Genomic DNA, 15,209 nt, shown 5'->3' with positions numbered 1-15,209 from the left:
AATTCTGGAATGGGTTAAGGGAGACTGTTGAAATCTGCTTGGTGGTCCAGTATTATCAGCCAGTTCTCAGTGAAACTTCACACCCATCAGCACATCAAGTATCATATTTAATCTGACTGCCTGTGCAACCATATGCTCTGTACAGCAGCATTTTCTTCATCTGAAACTTTGGAGATGCTTTCTTCCCATTTTTGTGTGGGATTGGAATAAAGCACTCAGTATGTGTTTGAACTCTTCTGTATTTAAATTTCAATTTTTCATAAATGTCCCTGTTTGCATCATTTTGTAAGTTTTTATGACTCTCAGTCAGCTACTATTTACTCTACGTGTTGCATTGCAAAGTGTCTGGGTATCCATTTCCCTACCAGACAGTATCGGATGTCTTAGCTGTGATCTAGGTCTGTGCGTGTGTTTGTTCTAGTTTTGCCTCCAAGTGATATCAAATGTACTTTTCTCCTTCTCTGATTGCAGTTCATCCGATCCCTTCTTTCCTTTTCCCGCATTATCTAATTGCACCTCGGACCAGGATTTGAATTTTCATCCATTATGTAAACTGTAGGTGGACACAGAGCTCTTGGAATCATCTCCCCCGAGCCTTGGGGGCAACAGTCAGGAAACCTATTTAAATTACAATTAGGGAGTTTATGGAATGAAAAGCTCCATTGTTCAAACTGTATACAGTCATCCACTTAAATGGAAAGTGGTAAAAGAGAGGCAGGCTGATTAATGCTCAGCCTGAGATATATCATTACTCTCTAGTTGGCTTCGACATTTAATTTGTCATGTCCCATGGGAAATGCAGCACAGCAAAAGAAGTAGTTTGTCAAATCACCTCAAGCTATTTCTTTCCCTCTGGAGCCCTGAAACACATCACTTTGTTGATTAATAATCACATTTTATTTTATAAAGGAAAGTGAAGGGCAACTCTCTGCTTAGTCATCATTTGTCACTCTCTGCAAGTGGAAAAGCTGCTTGCTAAAAGCAGGCTGAGGCCAAATAGCAGAGCACATTGCTTCCACTCAGGCCTAGATGAACGTGGCTGGATTTATGGAGAGTTCAGCTCTTCAAGCATGCCAGGAGAAAGGTTGCCTGTATTTCAGGGAAATTCTGGGAAGGAAGAACAGTCACAGTTCAGGGTGGTGGGTGCAGGGAATGACCATGTTGTTTACAGGAGCCTCGGTCAAAGGCACAGGGTGTTGCAAGACAAGGGAGTATAATTTTGGCTGGGACATGACTCCTGTGAGCCCTTGGGAAAGCAGTCCCGGTTCCCTGGGGTTTGATTTCTCCTCCTACCCTTCACTTCCTTTGCTGTTTCATCATAAACTCTTTAAGACCTCTTTGTGGAGAGCCTCCACGTTTGTGGCCACCTGTAGGTATGACTTAATAGATACCATGAAGAAAAGCACATGACAGTGTATGTGATGATCTTAAGTGGATGCTGTTCGTGATCCTCCTGCTATCCCAGCAACTACTTTTGCCATAAAGGCTGGATTAGAGGATTGACTTATTTTAGTTCTCTTTCTTTGATGTGTCAGGTGTAATAAGCTTGTACAGTCTCCATTTGCATCTGGCTACCCGGATTTAACCAATTGCCATACAGCCACTGGGCAAGCTGGTTTGGTGTAAATGTCCATAACTCCACCAAGCTCAGTGACCTTCAGATCTTGTCTGCAGGTTTTCTCCCATGGAAACCAGCACACAGGGAGGAGGACACAGTTCTCACGGCATGACATGGACTGTGGCATCTACCTGGGTCTGAGGGCAGGGAAGTATTTGGGGGTCCCCCAGACCAAGTACACACCCCTGGTACATGCTGAGGGTTTGACCTGCCCTGTGTCACATCTCTGCTCGGGTTCATCACGTTATGACAAATATCTCAGGGCTTTTGTCATGGTTCTTAACCAGCACTTCATTGCTATTTACACACACTCTCACTTTCCCACACCAAAGCATTTCACTTGCCATAACAGCATCTGGCAGAAATCAAATTTATCTCAGAGGAAGCATAGTAAATGTTTCTATATTTGTTGTTGTCAACAGTTGCAGTGTTAACACTTGAAGTAAATAAGGCAGATTTTTATGATCTTAAGCGTGAATGACATGTCTCCAGGCAGCAAGTCAGCGAAGGCGAGATTCTTAAAAAATATGTCAGCATGTGACTGCAGTCAGGCACCAATACCAAAAGATGCTGGGTACCAGTATGGCTTGGGGAATTTGAGCTCCTCTAAGCATGTGTTTAAGTATTCCTGCTGAATACGTTGCATACACGTAAGTCAAGGCACAAAGAGTAGCAGAAAGCTAAGGCACACCATTAATACCAGTAACAAGGTTTCATGAGCACACAGAAAACTGCCTGGCTGATTTTCCTGTTCCACTCAATGGGAAAGTTCTTGTGAGCTCAAATGATGCAGGAGAAAGTCTGTCATGCTCATATTTCACGTTGATTGCTAAATTGACTTTTGCTCTGTCCTTTTATTAAATGGCTGATCTGTTTGAAAAGTGGCACAAAAAAATCTAAACAACTGAACAGGCATCACTTAGGATTTTCCGCTCTTCCTTCCTCCCATGTTGTCCTTGATAACAATTGTTAGTCTCATGGGATTCTTTTCTTTGTGAATAAATAAATAACCGATGTGTTGGAATCAGGTAAGAGTTCTTGGATCAATTGTAAGCGCTGATGGCACTTGTTTCTACAGGACATGACACAATAGATTCATTGTCCACACTGATGTATAAACACACTCTCTCTGCACATTATGTCAAAGAGGAAAACAAAACAAAATGAGGTTTATTGTGTATGTGCAAATCTAATCATTCCAGGCTACCAAGCTAAAAATGCTTTTCATCTAGATCAAATAATAACAAATGAACAATACAGCCCCAAATCCAATCCAAATCATGCGAGGTTTCTTGCTTGTACCTTCGCTTCTCTATTTTATGTGAGCAAAGCTAATTTCAGTAGACCTAGGCAACGTTTATTTTAACTCCTGCCCTGATAAACACCACATCCCATGTCTATCAGTCAAAGTCTCAAAGCTGTCTGCAAGCTCCTGTGATTTTCTCAGACAGATATAGGAGCCAGGGGATGCAAGTTTGGAGGTGGATGGGCTGCAATGGTAGATTCTTCAAAAAAAGGCCAAGCAAAACAAAGATTTCTCACTGTACTTTTTCTCTCTTAAATATATTATTCTAGTTTTCTCATGCAGTAACTATTTGCATCCTTCAGTAGTCTGGGCTGAAATATCACAGCACTGTAAAGCTTAGTAGCAGTATAAGAGTAATGGCTGCAGTGGCAGAACACAATGGATGGCTGGATTCAGTACCAAATACTATTCAATAGTCATCTTTAGCTATTCAGTCAAAGGCATCATGCTGTTCAGAGCTGTGAAGCACATTCTGTATGGTCTTAATTTAATAGCTTTCTTATTTGTAAATTGAGCCTGATACCGCACTTCGCTTAACTCTTTTTGATTTGGCAGATGGTGATCCTCATAATGTGTTATATAATATTGTATATTATTAACCATCCTAATTTTTTATAGATTTTAAAGGCAGCTGGGTCCATTAGATGAGCTGATTTAGGACGCCCAGTCTTTCTGGCCCTGAAATACTGACGTACCAAAGTATTCACAGAGCTGTGAGAAGAACCGTGTAACGCAGCAAGCTGCAATATTCCAGGAGTGAATCCAGCTGGGAAATAACTGTATGACTGATGACAGGTTAGCTCCTTTGCAAGGCAAGGCTGGACTGGGACTTGGCAGCAGGGACCTCAACAGGTCATGCAGGTTCACCTGCCGTGTGCGCACAAGCCCTATGGAGTGGCAGTGCCATGGGGGCGGGTGGCTCAGCACTGCTTCGGAAGCCCACCTGAGTGCTCAGGAGCTCTGGGGTGGCCCTTTCATCTGGCGGACCCATGTGTAACACAGACAAGAGAAATGTTTGTGTTCTTCCTTTCCTGTGTCAAAGGGGATGTGTTTGCTCAAAGGCCCGTATGCCAGGAAGATAGCCGCTATTTCTCTTCCAAGCTTTTTCTAGTGGCCAATTTGCCCCTGATGTTGAGTTGCTGAGAATGCTGTCTGAGGAGAAACAGAAAGTCCTGACTGATCAAATTAGTCTTTTTTAAATGGCATCCCAACTTAGATGCAGTGCATAGCATTGTGCGAGGCACCAATACATTTAAATCAAGATTCTAAATATCATTTTATTCTGAGATGTACAAGAACTGGCTTAAACCACCATCTTCAGTGGGGATTTAAATTAACATGTGGTAGACTAGGAGAAGAAGATTTTAAAATGCAAGGGTTTTGACAAATTTGTCCAGTGCCAAATGTGATCAGTTCCTTTAAGATCTTTCATTGGTTTATCATCTTATTTTTTTCCCAGCAAGATTGCTAAAAATGAACTTAAGGGGAGTGGCACCATTTGATACATACCCTGTCACTGTAGGAAAACACATGGCTCTGAATAACTTGAAAAGAAAACATACATCTTCCTGTAGCAACTGCACAGAGTGAAAGCAAAACTCCTCAATATAAGAGACTCTTATGAGGATAACATTTGTTGGTTAATGATTAAAAACTTTCTGTGCACGATATACTTTTAAGATAAGCAATGGAATCTAGCTCAGTCTATCTGAAAGGTGGAGCCAACTTTCATGGCATTTCCATCACCCAAAGCTGCAAGTAACATTTATTTTCAGTCCGAAGAGGAGAAGACTATTATGTTCTAGCTACTTTTCAGTCTACACTGAAATTTGTTTGAATTCTTTTACAAGCTTTCCCTTGCCTTGCTCTGTGGAGACTTCCTTTCACTTGAGAAATAGGTTTTAGATTCCTTGTTGGAGAGTGAGAAATGGCTCAATATTTCAAAAACAAAACAGAAAACACAAGATGAACAAATAAATGTGAAGCCTCATCCTATTGCAATTTCATTACCTATAAAACTACAGCCATTTCAATTTGTGAAACCTAGCAATTTCTTCTGCACCTGTCAAACCTGCCTGGCATTTCAATAAGTTGTTCCACATGTTGTCTTTGCTCCTTTTTTAACATAGGTTGAGAAATATGGTCTAAAAAAGGGCTACACACAGACAAAAAGTAGCTGATCAGAGTAAAGCCACATTTTCAAACTGCCAGTCATAAATAGTCATTCATACATATAAAAGAAATAAAAGTTCTTCAATGGAAACTGTAGTAACAGATGTAAACCAGATACACTTGAGAAGTATGGAAACGAGGGAGGCTTTCTTTTTGCCATTTACATTATTTTTCCTTCTTAGATTGGTGTTTTTCCAGGAGTGCACACACACGCACAAGAAACATTTTGACCAGCACTTTTATCCCTCATGGTCTTCTTCTTATTACAAGATGATTGCAATAAAGATCTTTGTTTTAGAAACACAAGCTGAAGTGTAAGTCACCAACACTGACTCATCAGCTTGAAGGCTGGAGTCTTTCACATGTGAAGGCTGTTAGTTTTGGGAAGTCTGTGACTGAAGCAGCTTGTTTTGAGTCTCTTATTCCACATGCTTGGTTGTGTGTGGGTTTTCTTTTGCCTAGTTCTTGAAAGAAAAAAAAAAAAATCTGAAGTCATTTCGGGTAAAAGCCACTGGAAGCTAACACATTTTTCCTCTTAGCAAGCCAACATTTTTTGAGGGTTCGAGGCTGATCCAGTTAAACAATAACTGTGACATCAGAGAGAAGTATTTACTGTTGAAAATACCCTGCAGGTAGGAGGATATGTATGATTTCAGTTCATCGTGTCACTTTTTTGGGCTCCTGCTCACCAGTGTAAATGACTGTGTCAAAGAATAAGCGGAATAGAGAAAGAGGTGTCGCTTTGCTTAAAGAATTAACTTCATTTAGAGCAAACAGAAATTGAAGAAGGGAAGCAGAGAGAGGAAATGCCTCAGACAGACAAGTTAGCCAGGTTTTTTAAATGGACTGGATAGTTTTTCTAGTAAGGGAAATCAGAACACAGCGTAATGTTGTAGAGCTGGCCAGAGACTCTCTTGCTAGAGAGAACATTTTCAAAAGCAGTAAATGCACCAAACTCCCTGGCACTTGGCTCCTTCCAGCCCCTGCAACTTGCTCCCCTGAATGTGGGTGTGGGGAGCCTGGCTCACCTGTCTTCAATTAACCTGTTACGGCCAGGAGACTAATTTTTAGGTGGCATACCTATACCAGAGAAAGCCAGCATGTATATCCGGATCCCACATTAACGCACAGATCTGCAAAGATGTTTGGGTCTAGTAGCTGCTGAGGTTTTCTAAAACTCACAGAAGTTCCTCCAAGAACCTCATAAAGCACAGTGCTTGGCTGGATTCTCCATCATCTTGCAATGGAGAAGAAACAATCTCTCCCTTCATTTCTGTATGAGCCTATTCAATCCACAGGCTACTAAACTGTGAAGGTCCAGGTGGGTTAGGTCTTGCAGGGAAAAACAGGGGAAGTACAAAGAACAGGAGAAATCTGGTGAAAAGGAAAAGATTTATTTATCTATCTAACTTTTGGAGGACTGCCAGTATGCTTGGAACTCTACAGAAAGAGAACTCATAAGGCTTTTGTCATATCTAATTACAGCTCTTTCAGGTTTAGTATACACTGAATAATTGGGGGGTGGAATGAACAATCTCTCAGTAACTCAGTTCTTTTCAACATTCCTTAATTAATCTTAAATAGAGAAGGAAAGAATAAATTTAGTCCAGGCAAGGTGTCCTAGAGCAGTCACCTTTGCTCCCTCAGCAGTTCTGTGCTCAGAAGTGCAGAACAAAAGAAGAGCCATAAAAAAAAAAAAAAAAAAAAACACTTTTGAATCTAAAATGAGATTAGTTCCTCTCACAGAGGATGGTGGAGGATATATATGTGAAAACAGTGAGCTCAACATGAGCTCTCTGCTCTAATGGAAGTTTCTGACAACATGAACCAAATCTCACAGTATCCTTATCAAAAACACAGACCTCCAATGGTCCAGATCTTGGATCTCTTTGTAAAATCCAGTGAGATTTTTTTCTTTTCCCTGGAAATATTTTGGAAGGGAGTACAGAAGAAATTTTAACTGGGGAACTTCAGAATAGCACTGGGGATGCTACTCAGTTGCCTTGATGGGGCCTAAAAGGTCGGTCTACACCACATCTAGCAGGCCTGTTCCCAGTTTTGTCATGTACTGGAGGTCAGTGCATAGAGATTAATAATGGAGTTCTGTCCTTTTTATAAAAAATTACACATGCACAAATTCCACTTTCATTGCATGGTTGTTCTAAAGACTAGAAAACTCTTGGCCAAGGATGTATGGAGGAGCCAGTATCACAAATCCTGTATATATACTTAGGCAGGTGGTGCCCAGAGATACACCTCACCACCTCAGCGCAGCCAATAATTTGATTGCAGTGATGACAGGCATAGAAGACATTCAGGTCTAGACTGGTGTCAGGGCAGCAGGAGGGTCTTTTCTGCTCCACCACACAGAGATATATTCTGCAAAATCTCTCTCGCTCTCTCAATCTGTGTGTGTGTGTGTAACCTGGTTGTTTCATTTGTAGCAGAGCCAGGAAGAATGAACCAGAACTGGAATAATGAACTTGACAGAGAAGTGACTGTGGAAATACAAAAATGTAATCTATGGATGGATCAAATGCCCTGTTTTCAGAGAGGCAATGGGAATACTGGCACTGTTTGATTCTCTGAAAATGCTATGAAGTTATCAAGGCTTTAAAGCAGTACAGTGTCGGCCTAACTACACATACACTGTGCCTTACTCAACATGTAAGGGAGTCCAATTAATCCATGTGAGCTTGGTGACCAATGAATACCCCTGACTGCAGGCTGAATCTTTAGACTGCAAATCCACAGAGTTGCTGAGCACTGAACAGCATTTAAGTTCATCTATTTTCTGAGAGGTCATACTCAGCCTTGACCAGTAATATTAAATAAAAAGATTTGGTTATTAATTAATGTTGCATTTCTAATTTGCTAAACAAGCTAGAAATAAGGATAAAGTCAATGACATCACTGTAGAAAGGGACAAGGTGTTCGTGGAGCAAAAGAGATGACAACATAGAGAGAGGATGCAAAATTGGGGTCACGGTGTACATGTTTCTCATCACATCTCCAGTTTGTTGGCCTAAGAAACAAAGGCCACGCTAATTAGCTAAAGATTGCTTTGGTTTGGGGTACTGGAGTTGAACATGAGCTGAAATACCTGAACAGATTTCTGAAGATACTTCTCACAATAGGGAATATTGCCTCCCACTGCTCCACACGTGCTCTGGATTAGTTGGTATTTTGGAATAATTATTTCTGTATCACAGTTGAGTTTGCTCACTGAAGTCTGTTCAGACCAAGATAATAGTAGGTGTGCATTTTAGGCATGTAAATACATATGTCTTGCTTCTTTCTAAGGTGCAATACAATAGGGTGAGATCCTGGCTGCATAGGCAGGCAGCAAGTTTGTTACAACATATAACAGAAAAAAAGGTCTGTGAGTTAAAAAACTAAGTTTGAAAAACATTTCAGTATTTTGTTTTGATCACAGTATGAGGATGATAATCCCAAGCATCTGATCAGAAGATAAAGATTATGAGAATCTGACACATTTTTGTTGATTTCATGCACCTTCCTCCAATAAGAGATTAGGCCTCATTTGAGTGACTATAAATCCTTGTAGACGATGGATACGTCACTTTATTTGAGGAACAGAAATGATATCTTGAGTGCTGTGCTCTGAATTATTATCACCAAATTTTCTTTTATTATTAAAATAGTCTGCATAACCTTTACTTTCAAGGATTCTTACAGAGAAACAATAGAAGTCAACTTGACAAGAGTTCAAACAAGAACTGAATCACAGTTTGTAATCATTAGCTGCAGGTTGTAAGTTCCTAATACTGGACATTTTCCCAGATGCATAACTTCAGCAGCAGCATAGCCATTGCTAACTTTATTATAGGTTTTCATATCACAGGCTGTCCTCCACCAACATTACTTTCCATTATCTTCTCTTTAGATGCCTTTTCTGATAGCTCTTCTTTGCGTCACAGCATAGCAGTTAGTCAGAAAGGCTTTACACAGAGGATTCCCACAGTGACTTTGTTCCCATAGCATAGAGGTTTAGTTCAATGCTACAACCAGAAAAGATGAGGTTACAATGTCTCCTCTGATAGCAACCAGAGGTGCTATTCTGGACCTCTCTCTCACCAACAAGAAGGGGCTGGTGAAGAATGTGAGGCTCAAGGGCAGCCTTGACTGCAGTGACCATGAAATGGTAGAGTTCATGATCCTTAGGGCAGCAAACTCAGTACCCTGGACTTCAGGAGAGAAGACAGGCCTATTCAGGGATCTGCTTTGTAGAGTACCATGGGGTAAACCCTGGAGGGAAGAGGGGCCCAAGAACGCTGGTTAATATTCAAGCATCACCTCCTCCAAACTCAGGAGCAATGCATCCCAACAAAGAGGAAGTCAGGCAAAAATGCCAGGAGGCCTGCATGGATGAACAAGGAGCTCTCTGCCAAACTCAAGCAGAAAAGGAGGCCTACAGAAGGTAGAAGCAAGGATAGGAGTCCTGGGAGGAATACAGAGACATCGTCTGAGCAGCCAATGATCACGTTAGGAAAGCCAAAGCCCTGACAGAATCACATTTGGCCAGGGACATCAAGGGCAGCAAGAAAGGCTTCTGTAGGTACATTGGTGAAATGGGAAGACTAGGAAAATTGTGAGCCATCTCTGGAAGGAAATGGGAGACCTGTTTACCTGGGATATGGAGAAAGTTGAGGTACTCAATGACTTGTTGGCCTCAGCCTTCATCAGCAAGTTCTCTAGACACATCGTTCAAGCCCCAGAAGGCAAAGGCAGGGACTGGGATAATGATGAACAGCCCACTGTAGGAGAAGATCAGGTTCAAGATCATCTAAGGAACCTAAAGGTACACAAGTCCATGGGACCCAATGAAATACATCCACGGGTCCTGAGGGAACTTGCAGATGCAGTTGCTGAGCCACTATCCATTGTACTTGAGAAGTCGTGGCAGTCTGGTGAAGATCCTGCTGGAAGAGGGAAAACATAACCCCCATTTTAAAAAAGTGACAAAGGGAAGGACTACAGGCCAGACAGTCTCACTTCTGTGCCTGACAACACCAAGGAGAAGATCCTCCTGGTATCTATGCTAAGGCACATGGAAAACAAGGTGATTGGTGACAGCCAACATGGCTTCACTAAGGGCAGATCATGCCTGACATGTTTGTGGCCCTCTACAGTGGATTGGATGGGGCTTTGGACAACCTGATCTAGTGGGGGGTGTCCCTGCCCATGGCAGGGGGGTTGGAAGTACGTGAGCTTTAAGGTCCCTTCCAACCCAAACAATTCTGTGATTCTAAGGAGAACCCCTGTAAGCCAAACTTTTAGCAATGAGGGGTCCAAAATTTTGCATGAATCAGCGTGTGTCAGATGATGACAATGTTTTTCAAAATGTCATTTATTTTAAAGCAAGAAATAAATTATCATTAATCAAATTACAACTTACTTACAGTTAAGCACATTAAAGTTTAGCAGTCTTTCATTAGACAAATGCAAGAATCCTTTAGTAAAACAAAAGATACTGAAAGAACTATGTATTTTTTTTTCATTAATTTGTAATTACTTGAAATGGAAAGCAGAATTTCAAGCCAGTTTTGTGGCATATTCTTGGGAAAGTTATTTTTGCAATGCATCTACAAGTTTTATTGCTGGCCTGCAGTTCAAGCATTTGGACTAATAATCTTTTTTACTTCTTTTTGCTACACTCCTCAAGACCTTTCACTGCCCTGGTAAAAAACATACTTTGTAGGAACTGATGGAAGCAAGATAAACTAGCAAACATCTAATAAAAACAGAATAGGAAGTAAAATAAAATATATCTTCCACATCTGTAGTTGCCAAAAAAACAACTCTCTCCCAATCAGTCATCTAAAAAATCATTTTGATAGCAACAATAGTCTGTGATTTTCTCTGTATTATCTGTGTTCATGAAGCCTCAAGTGAGACTTGAACCTGACTGCTTTAAGCTATGTAGAAACTCAGTCTCTTTTTCTCTACCCCAAAGAGCTTGCACTCTAGTCAGGTGACCCAAGGATGCCTGCTAGGATAACTGAGGTGACCTCTCAGCATCAAACAATAGACCAGATTCAGAGTTTCAGTGAAAAGTGTTGTCTCGAGTACTCCTTTAGTAGCCGGTATTGGTACAAGGTAGTGCCTTAAAAATGCCACTTGAAGAAGTCCCAGTCTACAGTGAAAAAGAGGCAGCCCCCACCCCCGTGCACAGCTCATCATGCTTCTGTGCTTCTGATGCTATGCCGATGTTTGCATACTGGGGGGTTGCCCATGGGAGACACAAGAGCAGTGAAATAAGCACCAGGTTACGGAGCACAGCACGTTCCTCTCTTAGGCTGTCACCTCTTCAGCCACTTCCTGATGCATCACAGTGCAGGAACAGGCTTTGGCCATGCTGAAAGACTCATAATACGAAGGTGCCCCTCGGCATGCTTGACTTTGTTGGGCAGGCAGGTTCTCTATTTGTCCTGCTTTAATGATCTGAGTGGACTTAATGATCTGAGTGGACTGGAAATAATAGCTTTCCAAGTTTAACATAGGATATAGCACCTTTGTTGCCACTGCAGCATGAGGAATGCCACATGTGCCTTCTTAGAATTTGAAATAAATATATAATTTTGGTGCTTGTGTTATTAAGCGGCTTAGAGCTCCTGAACATCTTCCAGCCAAAACATATACTAGCAGATGTTTGCTGCTGCTGTTTCAGGAAAATGTGTCTTTTTTCTTTTTTTTTTCCTAGTGAGGAAAAGTTACAGTAAGGATCAGGAAACACGAATAATTTCTGTCTTCTATAATAACTTGTCTAATTGATGTGGATACCTATTTCCTGTTGTTCACTTATCTGTGAAATGGGAATGATTTTGCTGTCTCATCAGGATATTTTGAGACTTGGTTAATTGCTTGTAAGTTGATTTGGAAACCTGTCGGTGCTGTGTCTTCAATAAACATTAAAATTTATTGATCTTGGAGTTATTCATTGTTTCCTTACTCTCCATAGTTAGCTGTCTTGCTGTAAAAACAACTGTTGTAAATAAAATCCACTAACAATTATTTCCTGATAGCATGCTATTTAAAACAAAACAAAACAAAACAAAAAGCTGTCTTATTGATTTGATTTTGCAAGCTTCTTTCGTGCATTTAGGTCTTGCTTGCTTTTCTGTTGTTTTAGCATATCCATTTACATGTTTTTCTGCAGAGACTGTTGTTCTTCTATTTTCCCCTTCCCTGCATTAGCCAATTTGTTAAAAGGATATGAGCTTTCCCCTTGTTTTCAATTCTCTGATTCCTTTCTCCATGAGCACAACTGTTGACTTCTCCCAGGCTTGTAACCTTCATCAAAACCATGTCTTTAATTAGTAGGTAGGGAAACATATACAACAAGGTGCTCCAAATTCTTATTCCTTCCCAGCTTCTGCAGATCATATTTATCATTCTCCCCATTTGACAGAGAAACCACATTGATTGTTCAGCAGACACAGCCGTTGGCTCTCTCAGTAGCTCAGTTTGCATCACCTCTTTCCAGACAGCCAAGGGTGTCCAGATTCTTTTGCACTGCCCTTCTTGCTGGCAGTTTCTTGCATCACGATGTTTTTCAGACAATCTGGATGTTCAGACTGAGGTTAAATGATATCAAGGCTGCTGAGCTGAGTTATGATAGCAGTGACATCATTGTGTTTGGAGTAGGATTGCTTTAAGAATTTAACTCCAGCCTCTGTGGCCTTTAAAAACAGTGTTAATATGCACTTGGCAGAAGAGTCGGAGATCTCATGGGTGTCCCATCCCTGAACAGAAGCCATACTCAACTCTGAAGGCACGTAACGAAGAGAGACCAAAGAGCTATTCAGGTTCAAGCAATTCTAATCTGAACTTGAAAGAATAAGCCAGAGCAGGCTCTGAGAGGAACCTCACCCCCACTGCTATTTCACTAGTAATGGTGTATAATAAGACTGAAAATGGTAGGATAGCAGTGAATAGCAGTGAGTGAGTCTGGAAAAATCCATTAAGACTCTGAAATTAAAAAAAAAAAAAGAGAGAGGGAGAGGCAAAAAGAGGTCTGTTTCTCAGAAAGCTTGAGCTGAGATTAAAAGGGAAATCACAAGATGAATTCCTTTGGTCTGTGTTTTCCAGGAGGAGAATGATGTATACAGCATAGGAGAAAAAGCCTTATGGGACTATGTGTAGAGAAACAAAACTTACCACATTTGAAGTGAAAGAAATCTTTAAGAGTTTAATATGTTGAGATAACACTCAACATACATTTACCAGTATGCCAGACTTGCCTGATGTCTTCCTTTGATGAGGGAAATGTGGATAATCTACTCCATATGGTCTTTGGTAACTCAGTAAGACAGTGATAACACATGAGAGTTAATTAGTTAAAATGGAAAATAAGAGTACTCTTATGAAAATAAGTATGAGAGAAAGAAACTAAGAAAGTGTATTAAAAACAGGAAGGTTAGTACTGGAGTTGGGTTTGATACAAAACCTAGGCTTGTGCCTATAAAATTTGCCAAAGACAAAAAAGGAGGCCTGCTCAGCAGAAGAGGACCAGAGCAGGTGGACAGGAATGAGATGGAGGTTAGAAATGTGAAGAGAACTTTGTGAGAAATAACAGCAAAAGAGGACTATATAGATGCTTTGATATACTGAAAGAAATCTACAGGCGGCAAATGTGTCAGCTTCCTTTGTCTACTGGGGAGCAGAAAGTCTACCCTAAAAGAAGAGTCAAAGAGAAACCTATCCAAATACAGCTGAATGAAGAGATGTCTGCTCTCTATAAATACACCAGTGGTTGTACATATGAGGGAAGAGGAAGAGCAATTTGTTACTTTATGTTGGTACAAGAGAAAGTTGGGATAAATTGGTCATATGTAAAATTAGACCAAAAATGAGAGGAGGATTTCTAACTTTTCAAAGAGGGACTTTTAACCCTCAGGTTACAGACTGGCAATGGCACTTCTAAGTGCCTGCAGCTTTGGCTGATGCCAAGCAGAGCCATGGATGCTCAGCACCTCTTCACACAAAAGAGCTGGGATGGGAAAGAAGCCTGTACTGCAGCACAACTCTGTCTCGCTTGCCCTCAGCCAGGATCCTTGTCTTTGGAAATCAACTTTAAAACATGCGTACTTTTATGACGTTGGCCCAAGCAGCTAATAAAAGCAGCAGTCATCCCATATAAAGCTGGCATTTTCCTAAGGTACAGTCAGCTTCAGATCTCATTTATTTTCTTCTAGGTAAGCTCCCAATTACCCTAAAAAAATATAACTCTAGCCCTGGAATGAATTTCTAGACCCATAAAAGTGGCAGAGCAGAGAGCAGCCCCTCCAGCACAATCTACCAGGAAGAACATAATCTGTAGGAGGTCAGCTGAAAATACTGATTTCAGGGGCTTTCTTTATCACTAAGTTACTGTAATCCTAAAAAGGGTTTTCAGGTAATTTTGCAGTCCCCTTGGCAGCTCATTGCCTTGAGCTTTAATGCAGGCTGAGCTGTCATCTTCATGCAGGATGATGTTTATAAGTTAGCCTCTTCAGCTTGTATATGGAGAAAGCTGCTGGTGTGCAGTGACATAAAATATCCACCTAGAAAGGAGAAGGGCATGGTTTACCCAAACTGTATATTTGGAAAAAACTGCATAGAAACAAAGATAGGGATTTTCTCTTCCTTCTTTGTGAGCTCACTTTAGCTTGACCTAAATTGCTAATTAATGCAAATTTTCTCAGTGAAAAAGGATTATGGATATTCTTTCCCTTATCAGGTTTCAGACTAGCAAATCCTTAATCCATGCAATAAAATTCTTCTGTAAGACATGCCCTAGTATTTTTTTCTGCCTTTTTTTTTTTTGTCCTTTTATGGAAGACAGTTATTTCATTTCCCATTTATCAGTCATTTATCTTCGTCACATTCTGAATAAATTTGTATTTGCTCTTGGTCCAGGCCTAAGAGGATAATGAATTTCCAGGCTCACTGAGGTTACCATATCATCAGCCAGTATTTAAGTGGCACAGGCAGTTCATCATTCATCCTGGTTTAACCATTTTGTTGTGTTATGTGAAACGGTATGTTATTGCAAGATGAGGGAGGTTATATATTGAATAATGTTATCCAAAAGTCTTTATAAGGGAGGAA

General features: G+C 40.7%; 1 protein-coding gene across 2 annotated transcripts in view; it reads right to left on the bottom strand.

Annotated features, from left to right (window-relative positions):
* Nucleotides 1-15,209, bottom strand: part of LOC308191431 (uncharacterized protein) — a 58,382-nt gene that overhangs the window by 31,917 nt on the left and 11,256 nt on the right. Inside the window, exon 3 of one of the 2 annotated variants that reach the window (XR_013947978.1) lies at nucleotides 12,725-14,662. The exons of the other annotated variant lie outside the window; for it this stretch is intronic. The gene's annotated coding sequence lies outside the window, so the exon portion shown is untranslated. Of the gene's footprint in view, nucleotides 1-12,724; nucleotides 14,663-15,209 lie in introns of those variants that run through there. 2 annotated transcript variants of the gene reach the window in all.

This window comes from Anser brachyrhynchus (genome assembly GCF_964034855.1).
Source record: "Anser brachyrhynchus genome assembly, chromosome: 3".
Lineage (NCBI taxonomy): Eukaryota > Metazoa > Chordata > Aves > Anseriformes > Anatidae > Anser > Anser brachyrhynchus.
This window is presented reverse-complemented; position numbering and strand designations above follow the sequence as displayed.